Source organism: Pseudoliparis swirei, chromosome 3 (assembly GCF_029220125.1).
Source record: "Pseudoliparis swirei isolate HS2019 ecotype Mariana Trench chromosome 3, NWPU_hadal_v1, whole genome shotgun sequence".
In the NCBI taxonomy this organism is placed as follows: domain Eukaryota; kingdom Metazoa; phylum Chordata; class Actinopteri; order Perciformes; family Liparidae; genus Pseudoliparis; species Pseudoliparis swirei.
In genome coordinates this window covers 22090805-22107329 of record NC_079390.1, presented here as the reverse complement: position 1 = coordinate 22107329, position 16525 = coordinate 22090805, and the positions used below count along the sequence as shown (strand labels likewise).

Below are 16525 nucleotides of genomic sequence, written 5' to 3'. Positions count from 1 at the left end.
CGGTCTTACCGTCACACCCATATTTGCCCATAAATAGTCATTGATACGCCCATAATGAATATTCATCAAACTACACACAAACTACATCGAACATGGCAAACAAGGAAAAAAGAGGCAAAAAAAGAAACTTTAACAACTGTGAAGTAGAAATCCTTGTCGGAGAAATCGAGACGAGGCAACACATTTTGTTTGGTGGCCATAGCATTGGCGTAACAAATGCCAAAAAGGCAAGAGAGTGGCAGCATGTGACAGATGCTGTCAACGCTGCATCAGCACAGGGTCGCACTGTTGCGGAAATCAAAAAGAAGTGGTCCGACATTAAGGTGGACGCCAAAAAACGCCTGGCATCACACAGGCAGAGTGTGTGCCACGGGAGGGGGAACAGGAGCACCGGAGCTCACCCCTATGGATGAAAGGCTGGCCGGTATAATCGGCGAGTCCCTGCTGAGTGGAGTGGTGACGGAGGCAGATGGGGACACTGATGTTAAGGTTGCACCGACTGAACTAGGTAACCACATTTATATACCCGTGTTTGAAATGAGAGTAAACCAAATGTATTCAAGTTGTGTGATATCTGCTGGTATGTAAATAAAACAATACGTGTATTTCGAAAAACAAATCATAACTTTATTAAGAAAAAAGAATTAACAAGATGCTGGTTCCACCAGGGTAGGAGGACCTCGCGAGGAACCTCGTGCCTCGAGCCCCGCTGCCTCCACGGGCACGGCACCTCCTGCCTCCACGGGCACGGCACCTCGTGCCTCGAGCCCCGCTGCCTCCACGGGCACGGCACCTCCTGCCTCCACGGGCACGGCACCTCGTGCCTCGAGCCCCGGGCCCGGCGTCTCCACAGCACCTCCTGCGCAGCCCTCCAGCAGCGGCCGTGTCCTCACAGATGCAGTCCTGCAGAATCAGAGGGACACACTTGCTGCAGTACACGAGGTTGCAAGAGAGCTGGGACAAATTCGTCATGTGTTGGGAGAAATATGCACTTGTTTAAAAGATATAGCCAATAAATAAGTTGTTTCAATACCTTGTTGTGTGTGTAAGTTACGCATCACATCCAGACGCTGTTGAACTCCACCTGGGTGTGGGTGTGGATGTGCATGGGGGTCTGGCTCGTGGCCGGTACATGCAGCCTCAGGGGGTAACGGCACATTTTTAAGGAGTGCCAAATTGTGCAGCACAGCACACGCCCTCACAATTTGGCACACCTTCAAATCAAATCAAATTTTATTTATATAGCACATTTAAAATAGATTTTCGGTCGAACCAAAGTGCTGCACATGCCTTGTCCGGTTTATAGCAAAGCTTTCCTCCTGTGGCATCGAGGCAGCGCCACCTGCCCTTTAGCAGGCCTATTGAGCGCTCTACAGCTCGTGCCTGGCTGTGGCGAGTGTTGTAATTTCGCTCCTCTGCGCTCTGCGGGTTGTTGAACGGGGTGAGCAGCCACCGCTTGAGGGGATATCCACTGTCACCTGTAGTGTTGATACATAGGTTATATAACGCAGCATATATACATTATTAATTATTTAGGAGTTTTAAAATCTTACCCAAAAGATACCCATCACGCACAGCTCCACACTGTAAAAAAAGAACGTAGATTTTACAGTGAAAAACTGTTAAATCACAACAGTAAGAGACCGTTAATTCAAAATAGGTTATATTCCGTTTCTATCACATTGCAACACCGTATATGTATATATCAGCCCAAACAGTAATTTATGCATGTATTTCTTGTAAAAAATACATTTTGTCACCGTTAATTGTACTAAACATTGTACTGATAACGGAAATACACCGTATTATGAACAATAATCAATACCGTAATTTTTACATTAATAACTTTTAAAAAATACAATCTGTCACTGTTAAATGTATGGACTACTGTGCTGACAACTGAGCTATAACGTTTTATGAAAGTAACAGCCAGCCTTGTAATTTTCACATTTATTGTTTGTACAAAATACAGTTTATAACTTTTAATTGCACTAAACATTGTACTGATCACGGAAATATACCGTAATATGAACAACAATTAATACCGTAGTTTTTGCATATCTTACTCTTTAAAAATACATTCTGTTACTGTTAAATGTACGGACTTTTGTGCTGCAAATGGAAAGATATCGTATTAGGAATTTAACAGCCATGACCTGTATTGTTTGCATTTATTATTTGTAAAAGATACAGTTTGTCACTGTTAATTGCACGAAACATTGTACTGATAACGGTAATACACCGTAATATGAAAAACAATCAATACTGTCATTTTTACATTAATAACTTTTAAAAAATACAATCTGTCACTGTTAAATGTACGGACTACTGTGCTGACAACTGAGCTATAACGTTTTATGAAAGTAACAGCCAGCCTTGTAATTTTCACATTTATTGTTTGTACAAAATACAGTTTATAACTTTTAATTGCACGAAACATTGTACTGATCACGGAAATATACCGTAATATGAACAACAATTAATACCGTAGTTTTTGCATGTATTACTCTTTAGAAATACATTTTGTTACTGTTAAATGTACGGACTTTTGTGCTGCAAATGGAAATATAACGTATTAGGAATTTAACAGCCAGACCTGTTTTGTTTGCATTTATTATTTGTAAAAGATACAGTTTGTCACTGTTAATTGCACGAAACATTGTACTGATAACGGTAATACACCGTAATATGAAAAACAATCAAAACTGTCATTTTTACATCCAGAACTTTTAGAAAATACAATCTGTCACTGTTAAATGTACGTATTAATGTGCTGACAACCGAAATGTAACGTATCATGACTGTAACAGCCAGCTCTGTAATTTTCACATTTATTGATTGTACAAAATACAGTTTATAACTTTTAATTGCACTAAACATTGTACAGATTATAGAAATACACCATAATATATCTAGGAAGGCTTGACCGATCTTAACCAGAGTGGTGTCTCGCTATTGAACTTCTGTGCTCGCCACGGCTTGTCCATAACGAACACCATTTTCGAATATAAGGTGGATCATAAGTGTACCTGGTACCAGAACACCTTAGCCAGAGATCAATGATCGACTTTGTAATTGTATCATCTGATCTGTGGCCATATGTCTTGGACACTCGGGTGACCTGTTAGTGAGGGTGAATAGGAATGTCTGGCGGACGATCCTGTCTGGCAGGTCTTCAACTCCCACCTTTGGAAGAACTTCTCACACTTCCCGAGGGAGGATGGGGACATTGAATCCGAGTAGACCATGTTCAAAGCCTCTTTTGTGAACCCAGCCGCTAGGAGCTTTGGCCAGAAGGTCATAGGTGCCTGTTTTGGCGGCAACCTGAGAACCTGGTGGTGGACACCGGGGGTGAGGGAAGCCGTCAAGCTGAAGAAGGAGGCTTTTCGGGCCTGGTTGGCCCAGGGGTCTCCTGAAACACAGCTCTGTAAAGTACCAGCAGGCCAGAAGGGCTACAGCTGTGGTGGTCGCAGATGCTAAAACAAAGGGATGGAAGGAGTTCGAGGAGGGCATGAAGAAGGACTTTCGGTTGGCCTCAAGGAGGCCATATCCCTGGCAGAGGTGGCAAGGCGCCTGGGGTGGATGAGATCCACCCTGAGATGCTGAAGGCACTGGACATTGTTGGGCTGTCTTGGCTGAGATGCCTTTTCTACTGAGTATTTTTTATTTTGGAAACATTGTTTTGTAAAAAATAACTGCTTTCAAGGCATTTCTGAACATACCAATGTCTCCTCTTTTTTTACAATGACAACGTTAGTCACACGTTAGTAAAGCTAGATACACGTTAGTAACGTTAGCCACACGTTTGTAACGTTAGACACGCGTTAGCTAGCAAGAAAGAAAAGATTGACAAAACGTATCTAAAGGGAGCTAGCGCACCAACACACACATACATGGCGACAGCGTCAGATAAGATAATATTAGTAACACTAACGCTCGCTTACTAGTGCAGAAAAGTGTCTCCCTACTTCTCTCCGAAAGTCATGTATACAGCTAACAGTAACTTTCCTTGAGAAGACGACTGCTTCTGGGCCCCAGAATTCGTCTTGCTCACTCTCCCAAGTCCTCGTACTCCCATGAACTGATACCAGAGCTACAGATGCACTACAGATACTAACTGCACAGCCTGGCCTTACAAGAGCATATACGTCCATTTTACATGTTTATAATACAATTCAAACATAAATATTAACATAAACCATAAATAAGACTCGAGAGGACTCGAAAATGACTTGAGAGTTCCCCAAGTTATGTAAATATTATTTTGTATAACCCTAGCTTGATGCTACACATGATTGGCGCACTTTTTTGGAAAGCTTACAACCTACGGTGTTAGTTTTGGAAATCGGCACACCACACCTGGACGATACTCACTGGAAGAAAGAGCGGTAGACTTCTACGTTACATCTATAAGCGTTTTATTCAGAAATCAGGATACAAGTAGACATCATGCATGGACCCTTCTCCAGAGCTCTGACCAGTGGCCTCCGCGCCGGAGAAAAAGAACACGACTTAGAGTATGCGGCCATTTTAAATAGCCGAAAGGAACAGTTCTGATTCGTCAGGAGATAAGGGGGCGGTGTCTTCTCATTGGTTCTTGTTGCCCGCTCCTGCCTCTGCCGTCCCTTCATTGGATGTTGTGGCCAGCTCATGAATATATGTAAACTAGAAGGGGTGAAGGAGAGGACAGATGTGTTGATATAATGTCCCCCTCTTGTAAGAAGACTTCCTTCGGGCCTTATCTCTTCAGGGATGGGGCCTGGATTCTCTCCTAAGGTCGTCCACACACCGGAGGGGGCTTCTTCCCACGTGTCAGTGTGTGCGTGTGAGGGGGATCGGTGAAGGGGGGGTCAGTGTGGAGAGACATAAAGGGCTTAACTTGTCTAAGAAGGAGAATAAATGGCCCCATCTGGGCCCTTGTTATCTATCCTCCCGACGAGGTAAGGACTGGGAACGCTCTTTCTAAACAATGAATACAATGAGCTCTTTCTCTAGTCCTCTACTTGGATGAGTGCAGTGCAGACGGGGGTTTACATCAGCATTTCTATGATGTCACTGTTATCTTTCTTCTGATCCGCAGCAGACACCAGAGTGCTTCGCTGGAGATTTTAGCCTCCATTCAGTGTTTTCCAACTTACACATAATATTTATGCAAACAATACTAGGCTATGCTAAACTATAATATATATTCTTTAACAATCCCTCTTTTCACATCCGCTGGATGTGAACCCTTCCTCTGGGAATATTTATTTCCCTCTTGATGCCAGATCTTGTCATGGCCTGGCCTCCCTAAGTGGCTATGTGTCCTGGTCTCCTCGTCCTGTCTTAGCTCTGCCACTTGACGTGAATGAGTCTCCTGACATATAATCTTTCGTAGCCTAGATTAAGGTCCCATAAGACCTGTAAAATACCTATTTCTCGGGGAGAGTGTCTCTCTCTGTTAGGGATGGGAATAGGGGCGTGGTTTCTGTCATGTGGTACTCCGATCCACCCTCTTATATCTTCCATCCTAGGGAAGTCAGTATGTCTGTCTGCGTTAAATCTATAGTGTGCAGGTGTCGAAGGAAAGAGGTGAAATTGAGAGTGGTCAGGCAGGGGGGGGGTCTTGCATCCTAGCGGCTGGTGAGTAGCAGGTTGGCATCCTGATAACCAGTTGACGATCCGGTCCCCGCTGCAACTCATCTGCTTCTACCTGGTCTGGTCCTGGAAGTCCTTCTGGTCCTCTGGTCCTCTGCTCCTCTGGTCCTCTGCGTCAGCGTCTCCTCCGGCTGTCGATGGGGTCTTTATCCGGTGGTCTCGAACTTGATTTCGTCTGGATCGTCCTGGTCAGGCTTGTTGTTCTTCTTCCACTGGTGTCGCATGGGCCCTGGATTCGACATGACTCCCATGTGCAGCATCGTGGGTGGTAGAGCGTGCTCTTCATTGGCTCCTCAGTCTCTGAGCCGGGTGATGATGGTGTCCGATGCTCCTGTGGGCAGCTCCTCATGGCAGGTCCTCACAGCAGGCAGTCAGCACACGATGGAGGTCGATGCTGGAGCGTCAGGTGTAGCTGTTGAAGAGAATGAGAAAACACAACACAACAGCCACTAGGCCGGATCTATACAGAATGTGACACTTGACTATGAAAAATTGTATTTTAATTTCTATATTTAATAAGTATCTAATACTTTCTAGGCTTGAATTCGCAATCTTTAACTGAGTCGGAGGAACAGCTTCTCACCCGTGTGGGAGGAATCATCTATTAAATGGCCATCCGTCGTCCAACAGAGTCTTAATTACTTATCCAATCCAATCTAACTTTATTTATCTTTACTGGTTATGATAAATGCAATTGATCCTATCTGTGGCCCTTGACTAGGGCATAGAAATATTCAAATCCTACTAGGATCTGATAGCAGGCAGGTATTCGTCCAGCACCCTCCTCTCTCGTGCTCGAACCCTAAAACAGCTTATGGGGAAAAACAAAACATTTGCACATCGAGGTGCCATTAATGACAGGAGACGGTGAGCAGTGAGAGTCAATGTTGTCTGCACACATCTTCCTATGTTGCAGTCCTAACTCTCGCTCTAATGTCTCAGGCATAAATGTGTGGAAGTGACCTCACATCTGTTAGTCAGAATTATCCTGATGAGGCAACTATTCAGCGGCTGGTTGTGATTCTTCGGCCGGCTGATCTGCAAATGTACAATGTGTTATACGGTGCTCCTCTTGGTGAAGCCTCTCACCTGGAGGGCGCTGTGAAGTCCTATGACTTCAAAACACCCTGTCCACCTGGGCTCAGTCCACTTCCCATGTGAACCTCGAGTCTTACCCAGTCACCTGGTTCCACTGATGACTCATCAGCTGGCTCCTAGTGGGCTTCAGCAACCTACTTGGAGAAAAACTTAGATCTGGTCAGTTATTTTTTTTTTTTTTTCCCAGAATATTCTCTGAAATTTGTCAAGTCTAGGACTGTCTCCTAACTCTCTGTAGACCCCGCATGGGTCTTCATGTCAATAACTCATGGGAGAGAGATGTTCTCCCTCCTTTGAGGATAACTTAGCCATCATTGTCTCAATTGCTTCAATTGTTGATTAGCTCTCGCGACTATCACCTGTGATTGGGCAATAGACTGCTCCGTGTGAATGTGCTCTCTAGAAATATTTCTCAACTTCTTGTAGGTGTTGGTTTGCAAAAATGTGTGCCATTGTCAGATCTGATTCTCCTTTTATCACCATATCTCAGTATCAGTTTCTTCTTTAGACAATTCACCACTGTCTTTGGATCTTCTGTCTGCATGAGCTTGATGTCCTCAAATGCAAGTTCCGGGAGTCCCGGTATGGCAGCGGCTGTCATCTGTTTAACCCAGCTGCTGCTCTCTCCTCTGAGAGGTCAGCTACTTTATTGCCTCTGGCGATTGTGGTCTGTAAGTTATGGTGTCTCTTCATGACTGTTGCTTCTTCATGGTTCCAGGACGACTCTTGGTAGCTGCTTCAATTGGCTGAGTGATTGAGTATAAGTGTGTGTGCGTAGGTGAGTGTGTTTCTTTTGAAATGCCAAGTGTCTTGTTTAAGCCTTTTCAATGTAGTCTAATTTCAGCTGCAGTACATTAGCGATCTCCTTTAACAGCATATCAGCATCTCAGTTCTACTCCTCCTCCTTATTTCTGAAGCAAATTCCATTTGATTCATAAACATGAAGGTGGAGAGAACTCAACACAGCCATCACTGGTCATTGTCACGTTTGTTGTCTCAGCATTCAGCACCTGCAAACCTCTGGTGGTGGTTGGGGACATCCTGTTTGAAACCTCTTCTTTCTGTTAGAAGTTTCTCATTCAGGGATGCTTCTTCATTGGCTCCTCTGCTTCCTCAGCCTTCCAGCATCGAGATATCTGTTGATGAGACTGCCATCTCTAATCCCCAGAGTCTTAGACTCAAAATCAGCCAATCCTCACTCAAAGGTGAGTCCAGCCTTTAACACCTAGTGATTAGTTCAAAGTTCCGCTAGAACAATGGAGGGGTCAAATGTCACTAACCCATGGTCAAAACGTCACTTCCGGTCAAGTCGCTTAACCAAGTATTTTCACAATAAGAGTCTTCTTTTCTTGCGATTTCTCTCTCTTTTCTGTCTAATTCTTCTCTCATTTGTCTCTCTCTCTGTCTCCTTCTTGTCTCCTTTCTGTCTCCTTTCTTTCCAACCTTTCTTTGCCTGTCTTTGCAACCTTTCATTGCCTGTCTTTCCTACTTTTCTTTTCCTGTCTTTCCTCAACTGGCTTCAATCTATAATATTAACATACAGTCACTCTCAGGCAACATACATTAATAACAATATTCTCCCTAATCTTTTCTATTATAATGTCTTTTTGGCAGGTTCTTCTCTAACCCTCAAATGAATAATCCTACGATAGTGACAAGAGTCAGTCCCATGACTATTAGAACAGTTTGTCTGACTTCCAGCTGTTCCTATAGTGGTTTGCGGGGGGACCTTCTAGCTGGGCTATCAGGATCCCCGACACACCTACGGAACGACCTCTGTGGCATCAACATCTTTAGATCTGATTGTGTTTCTGTCAATGTCCCTGTTGGACAGGTGGCTGGGGCACAATGTGTCAGGTGGTGTCAAGGTGCCTCTGCCTTACCCTTGACCTGGACCATGTGTGAAGTAACCTCCTCCACTTCGTACAGACCAGTCCACCTAGGCTCAGTCCACTTCCTCTTGTGAACCCTGACCCTGACCCAGTCACCTACTTTTACTTTGGTTGGCTCTGCTGCCTCCTGATCGATCGTCTGGGCTCGAACAACCTGGTTTGAGAGAGCTTTGGTGAGAGAGAAATTAGAGCTGTTATGTATTCTGACATTTCAATTTTACAGACATCCAGAGGTGGCATATGACCTCCATCTCTGGGTGGCTCTGGCATACTTCTTCCTGTTAACAACTCACTTGGTGACGTCTTCCCCCCTGGTACTGCTCTCATGGTCATCAGTACCTAGTGGAAGCGCCGTCGCACATTTTCCTTTTAATAATTTGATTGGCTCTCTCAACCAATCCTTGAGACTGAGGGTGATATATAGACCCAAACTTGTAGGTTATGCCCAGTGCATATCAACTTTCCCCAGCAGTTTGTTGTTAAAATGTGTTCCGTTGTCGGACCTGATGCGTCTTGTAACTCTGTACCTTGAGTGTGTGCATGTGTGCACTATATGGGGTGTGATCAAACACTCGCAAGTTATGTGTACAGGAGTGGCGGCTCTTCTTCGAATCAGTCGACGTTGAACCCCATCTACTATCACCACAACTTATGGAAGGAACACAAATAAGATTACATCTTTTCATTTATCAAGCATATTTATGATTTCAAAAAATTATTTTTATGATTCTCTGGGGTCCCTGATTCTAAACCTACTGATATCTGATCTATTAGTCTGTACTTGTCTGGCCCTCCTCTTAATAGTCTGTCCTCAACATAGATTGTTGTGTGCTTCTATCCCTCTTTTGAAATAGGATGGAATTCCTAAATCCGTCCTTTTCAATAATAATAATCTTAATAAACAGTCACCCTCTAGAATTCGTTACTTTAAACAAAACTGCCAATTTAGCACGTCGCATAAGTAGGTGTCAGTTTCTTAACAGCTCATGAGAAATCGATTACTCGTACGTCCAACGGACGACTGTAATAATAACCACTATTTTTCCAAAAAACAGTAAACCCAAAACTATCCTTTGAAACCGACTAAAATAAAAACCTCAGTTTTGAAACGGTGATGAGAAATCAATTACTCGTACGCCTAACGGCATTACTGTAATAATAACCACTATTGTTTATCAGAAATCAATAGTAAACCCACCACTATTCTCTAAAACTGTCAATCAATCAAAACAGTCAACTTCTAGAAGAAAGGAGAGAAATAAAATAAAAAATGCTTGCGTCTGTCAAATCAATGCAGGAGAACCATGTCTTGTCTGAACTCACAGCGTCATCATTGTGCTTGGGTAAGGAATGTCATAATAAGTCGGCCTAATTAGTAAAGAACGGGTTACACATTTATTTATTGGCCCCAAATCAAGGCCCATTTTCCAAGTTTTACGAAATTTAATTAATTAATGTATTCCAGGGCGCCCTCGTCCTCTCCAGTACACCTTCCTATAACAACCATTCTGTGATTTAAAAGTATATCTAGTCTGTTCCATCCTTAAGGGATGCTGGTGATGATTAAATTGGAATCGTACGTAGTTTTAACTCTATCTCTATGGGAGCTATCGGAATCAGTCACACATCAGTTCACCCTTTAGTCCTAAAAGTGTCTGGAATAAGTTTAAGCATGTTGTCAGTATCCCCATGATCAGTGTTCTCTACTATGTGTGTATCTAAGCATGTGTCTCTAATATTAACTGGACCTCCGATGTGTGTGCAGTTCTTTACATATCCTCAAATGTGGAGTAATGCAAGTGTTCATTTTGTTTGTGCACCCAGTCCGTAGCATCAGCCTCTGCTTTCACCATTGTTCTTCTCTGTGCCTCCACTCTGGACAAACACTGTGATGTGGAGCTGCGGTGTCAACGACTGCATTCAATCTGCAACTCTGGTGTTCATTCACCGGCCGCTGCTACTCCTTGCTTCTCTGCATCGATCTCCAAGCTTCCACAGTTGGGTTTTCACGAACCTCAATCTCGTGTTGCAGGCAGTCCCTCAGGAATTCAGATCTCATCTTGTATCAAGGAGGAGTTAAGGGCACAATGTCTTTGGTCCCCTGGTGGCGAGTAGGGATGCAGGACTTTGAACCAAAGTCTCCACTGCTGGCTGTTGTCACGCAGAGGTGTGATGTCATCATCATCATCTACTCTGTCCCACCGGACGCTTTGCTTCCTGTTCAGTGTCTCTTTAGTCTCCAGTTGAATCATTGGGTGACTAGTGGGTGTGGCACATTTCTGTTCAGTGAGTACAGTTCGCTGTCAGCTGTTGGATCTGGGCACGCCTAATTCTGTGTCTCTGGTCCGGGCCTGGTGCCGTGGATCACTGTTGCCTTCTGGCTGTGGCTATGTGTTGGGTGCTTGTTATGGCGGGGTTTAGACATTATGAGAGTACTGAAGTGGTTCTGACTGAGACTGCTTAACCCTGTGGTGGATAAGGACAAAAATTAGCCCAATGTCCAGCCTGACTATAATTAAAAATTATTAATGCTCGTCTAAAGCCTCCGTTGCCCCAGTTGTTACTCCTCTTACTCCTGAACGGGCTTCTTTTATGCATATTATCTCTCTGTTGTGGGGCCCCATATATGGGCTGCTGACCCACCTGTTGCGGGACATAAGGTTTGAGGGAACTAAGCTTGAAGCGGTGCAAACGTGGCTTGCTGTGGCTGTTGATAGATCAGTGCTTATGGATTTGGAGGAGGGGCTGGATACAGACTATGATGTATTGTGGTTGTGCTGCAGTCTGCTGCAGAGGGGGGGGCTGTTGAGGGGGAGTCTGTTGCTGTTGTTGAACAGGGGTTCCCTGGGGTCCATTGTACCCTCCAGGTCCTCCTCTGTATCTTCCTCTTCCTCCTCTTCCTCTGCCACCTTTCCCGTAATAGTTACCTCTACGCCTCCCACAGTCTCTGGCAAAGTGCCCTGGCTCCTCACATATGTAACAATTGTATGGGCCTGTTGTCCTGCCTCCTCTACCAGGTACATAGTTGGAGTCGTCATGGTGTCGTGTGTCGTCAGTCTGTCCGCACCACCCGTTATTCAACGGCTGGGGATTCATCTTTGGGGATCGTGTGGGTTGGGGAGGGTAGACGGGAGGAAGGGGGCTAATTGTTGTTGTTGTGTTCTTTTATATTTATCTGGGTGTCTACAAATGTCCGTTTTCTGTTAATATTATAAAAAATACGTATTTATTAAAAACTATGTTTCAGACAGAAAGATGATGGTCACACACTCTATCAATTAATAGTTATCTTCAAAAAGAATTCTTCAGTCACTGTTCTGCTCTGTTATTGTCTCGCTCTGAGTGGCTGCCAGGTGAAAAGCGGCGCGCGCAGCTATGTGGGGAAGGGGGGGCTACTCTGTTCTGTGAAGGCGCGTGCCCTCCGCGGGGACGCGCAGCAGCTTGTCTCCTCCTCCTGTGTTTACGTTTTCTGCTCTTGTTAAGCGGAGTTTCCTCGTTGTTTCTCAGTATCTCAAACTCGTACCTGCTTTTAAACGTAGTACATAATCGCCATACAATGTGTTCTTTACTCGGCAGCGTGCCTTTCAAAACAATAAATCCTCATTTATCACTCGTGCAATTCAACAGACTAGAGCTTGCGTTGACACCGTGAGGTTTCGACTCTGCTTTGTTGATTCCACTTTGACAACATGTATTCACCACCGGTATTCAACATTCATTCACAGTTTATGCATTACACATGTGTTTAATTTCTACGCGGCCCCGGTTTCTTTCAGGGTTCGACTCTCCAGCGTTATTCGCCGGCCTCACTTCTTTTAGAGGGCTTTAAACCGCGACCCGGTTCCTTTCGGGCCGACTCTCCAACGTTACCCGGCCTCTCTTCTGTTAGAGGGCTTTAAACCACGCGACCCGGTTCCTTTCGGGCCGACTCTCCAACGTTACCCCGGCCTCACTTTTTAGAGGGCTTTAAACCACGGCCCGGTTTCTTTCAGGGTTCGACTCTCCAGCGTTATTCGCCGGCCTCTCTTCTGTTAGAGGGCTTTAAACTACGCGACCCCGGTTCCTTTCGGGGCCGACTCTCCAACGTTACCCGCCGGCCTCTCTTCTATTAGAGGACTTTAAACTACGCGGCCCCGGTTACTTTCAGGGTTCGACTCTCCAGCGTTATTCGCCGGCCTCACTTCCGTTAGAGGACTTTAATGTCAAACTGTATCGTGATTTCCCTTTTTACGCTTTATTCTATTTATTTAAATCAAGTCAAAAATTTCTGCAGTTTCAATACTCACTTCCAATACTCCTGATCAATTTTAGAGTATTCAATCTGACTGATTTGAAATAAACGGGTTCAGTCTTTACCTTTTGTTGACACCGGCGTTCGATCAGTTTCTTGGAGTGGGCCTTGAAAGCAAGTGGTCCGTCTGGGGGTCTCTCGTGCTCGTCCTTCTCAGGTCTCTGGACCGGATTTCACAACCATCCTCTGCTACCATTTGTTAGTTTTGGAAATCGGCACACCACACCTGGACGATACTCACTGGAAGAAAGAGCGGTAGACTTCTACGTTACATCTATAAGCGTTTTATTCAGAAATCAGGATACAAGTAGACATCATGCATGGACCCTTCTCCAGAGCTCTGACCAGTGGCCTCCGCGCCGGAGAAAAAGAACACGACTTAGAGTATGCGGCCATTTTAAATAGCCGAAAGGAACAGTTCTGATTCGTCAGGAGATAAGGGGGCGGTGTCTTCTCATTGGTTCTTGTTGCCCGCTCCTGCCTCTGCCGTCCCTTCATTGGATGTTGTGGCCAGCTCATGAATATATGTAAACTAGAAGGGGTGAAGGAGAGGACAGATGTGTTGATATAATGTCCCCCTCTTGTAAGAAGACTTCCTTGCCTTATCTCTTCAGGGATGGGGCCTGGATTCTCCTAAGGTCGTCCACACACCGGGGGGGCTTCTTCCCACGTGTGAGTGTGTGTGTGTGAGGGGATCGGAGAAGGGGGGTCAGTGGAGAGACATAAAGGGCTTAACTTGTCTAAGAAGGAGAATAAATGGCCCCATCTGGGCCCTTGTTATCTATCCTCCCGACGAGGTAAGGACTGGGAACGCTCTTTCTAAACAATGAATACAATGAGCTCTTTCTCTAGTCCTCTACTTGGATGAGTGCAGTGCAGACGGGGGTTTACATCAGCATTTCTATGATGTCACTGTTATCTTTCTTCTGATCCGCAGCAGACACCAGAGTGCTTCGCTGGAGATTTTAGCCTCCATTCAGTGTTTTCCAACTTACACATAATATTTATGCAAACAATACTAGGCTATGCTAAACTATAATATATATTCTTTAACAACGGAATCCGCCAATTTCGCCAAAACCACTGTCAGACAAAGCCTCAGCAAGATATCAACCACATTCCAGTGTGAAAAAACTGAAATGTGACTTACTTATGGATTAAACAATACTTGCTTGGTATGTATTGGTGCATCTGCTTGAGCAGAGCCCCTCTGTTGTGGAACCACAGGCTTCCAAAGTCCAGGAAGAAAGTTAGGGCATTTTGGCTCTCAGCGGACCAAAACCTACGGTTCACGAAATGTGCACTAAACGAATTACTAAAAATATTTAACTTCACTTAATCAAAGTAAAACTTTGCGGAGATACACTTAACACACAATGCTATTTTATAGGAGGGAAAAAAGCGATGATATGCATAGTTAAAAAGAGGAAATACATCCTGAAGTGTTTCTCTTTTCGGAAGTTCAACTCTGAGAGAAGCAAGTGTCCATTGATATATGAACATATGGTCTGTGTCTGCGTCATAGGAAAAACTAACAATTCTATTGGAAATAATGCAAGATAATTCAATCTGATTCATGTTTATACTGGTGAAAGAAATGACTGTATTGTGATTGACTTGACTTTATTTGATATGGACATCACCATTGCATTAGAATTGTAACTGTGATGCACTGTGTTGAAAACTGTGGCGGCCATATGGGCTCTATGGCAGATATTGCTATAAAAACTGCATTTTCAATTCTGTAGACAGTTCCATAGTTTTTCTCCTTGAACAGAGAAGACTGTTGTCCAAATGAGGTCTTGCACATAGAAATACGACAGTTCCCGTTTCCTGAGGCCCGTGTGTTCACTCTGCTGGTGTGCTGGTGTCTTGTAACAAATTATTTAAGAAGGGAAGGAGCATGACCATGTTGGCCTTTCAAAAATAAGCTTTAATCTTGTATCGCTTAAAAAGCTTTCAAAGTTGAACATAATGTTTTTGCAAGATCTGACAATGGTGCCACCTCATTGTTTTTTGTCCATAATTTTGATGGGTTGTATAGTTGTTTGTGAGGCTTGTGACCAGGTGATGCAGTATGATAGGTGTGAGAATATCATGGCATGCATGTAAAGCTGGGCTGTACTGAATGGCAGATACTTTCTGATGAATCTGAAGCAGTTGAAATATTTTGTAACTTTTTTGCTGATGTTACGTACTTGTATACACAGTAATATAACTGTGAAAACTAGAGAAACGTGTTACAGTGCAACACTTTGATTTTTGAAAGACGTTTCATCACTGTTTCAACATTCAACATGAACTAAGATTAACCAACAAACAAAACAAAATAATAAGTTCTAGTTGCCATTTAGTCTGCCCATTCAAAGCAGTGGAGAGTAACCTTGTACCCCTTGCTTAAGTTCTCCTTGTTTTGACGAACTTTTTTGCAGAGCCTAAATGCATCTCTCACCCCATCCCCCACCCATGCTTGCAGGTGCAGATCTCAGGAGAGAACGGGGGAAAGGGGAGACAGGTGGAGAGATAGAGAGAAACACATAGAAAGAGGGAGAGAGAGAGAGAGAGAGAGAGGGAGAGAGAAAAAGAGAGAGATAAGTGACTGTTAAAAAAAGAAGAAAACACGACGTAGCCTACATGACGTTTGGAGATTGAACTTTTCAAGTCATTTTAGCGCCATTTCTACGCTCTGCATAGCTGGAACAACGGCCTGACTCCAAGCTACATTTCTTCTTGAAGTAAGTAACATGCCTCCATAATTATCTCAGCTATATTTTAATTTGAGGCTTTGTTTTCTACAATTTTGCGTCGCCTTTGCAAAAACGTTGATGTAATGTAGGTTATGGGTTTCTGCATTGAACATTAGCTAGCTAACGTTAGTTTACCAAAGGTTGGCTAAGAAAATGTTTAATTGTAATTTCTGTGGCAGCTGGTCGGTTAAAACACAGAGGGGTTATGTGCTTCATTGCAAACTTCATAGAAATGAACCACGTTGTTTGTTTAAGTGCTTTGAAGCTGGTTGAAAACAGACCTTTGTACAAACGTGTTTTGCAGGCTGTCACAGAGCTGAAAATTCTTAGAGGACAGTTGGAGGGCTGCTCAGAAGACGTGAAAGACATGGTGCACCTTCTTCTCTCCTATTTTGATGAAAAGGAGGAGAACCTCTTCCACTATGTCGAAGAATCATGTCTGGCAGACGAAGTAGTAGTGGAAAGCTTGCCTGTCACACCATGCATCATTGTATGTGGTAAGTTGAGATTCAGTTTTACTGAAGAAACCTCTAATATAAGGAAATATTGCATGACATACATAGTCTTGTTATGAAGTGCGATTGTGTTTCTTCCCCATCCAGTGGTATCGTCTTCTACATAAGAGTGTAATAGATCCTTTAAGTTATACCTGTCGGCTTCTTTCCTGAAGCTTTACACTGACTCTTCTGCTCCAAAATAAATGAAATGGACCAGCAATCTTGAGCTGAAAAAAGTTTAGAAGAATACACATTTGTTCATTCGGCTATTGTTATTTATTTTTCAAAGCCTTTTACCAGCCCAGAATGGTGTTGTTGGCTAGTCAAGATCCACCTCATCAATTTTGGAGCAGAACAGTCCCA

General features: G+C 43.9%; 1 long non-coding RNA gene across 1 annotated transcript; it reads right to left on the bottom strand.

The window, feature by feature from the left end:
- Window positions 1–601: 601 nt before the first annotated feature.
- Window positions 602–1113, bottom strand: LOC130191934 (uncharacterized). Its single transcript, XR_008831300.1, has 2 exons — window positions 1034–1113; window positions 602–903 (listed from the first exon to the last, which is right to left on the bottom strand). It is a non-coding gene; the product is annotated as an uncharacterized LOC130191934 (long non-coding RNA).
- Between the last annotated feature and the right edge of the window lie 15412 nt (window positions 1114–16525).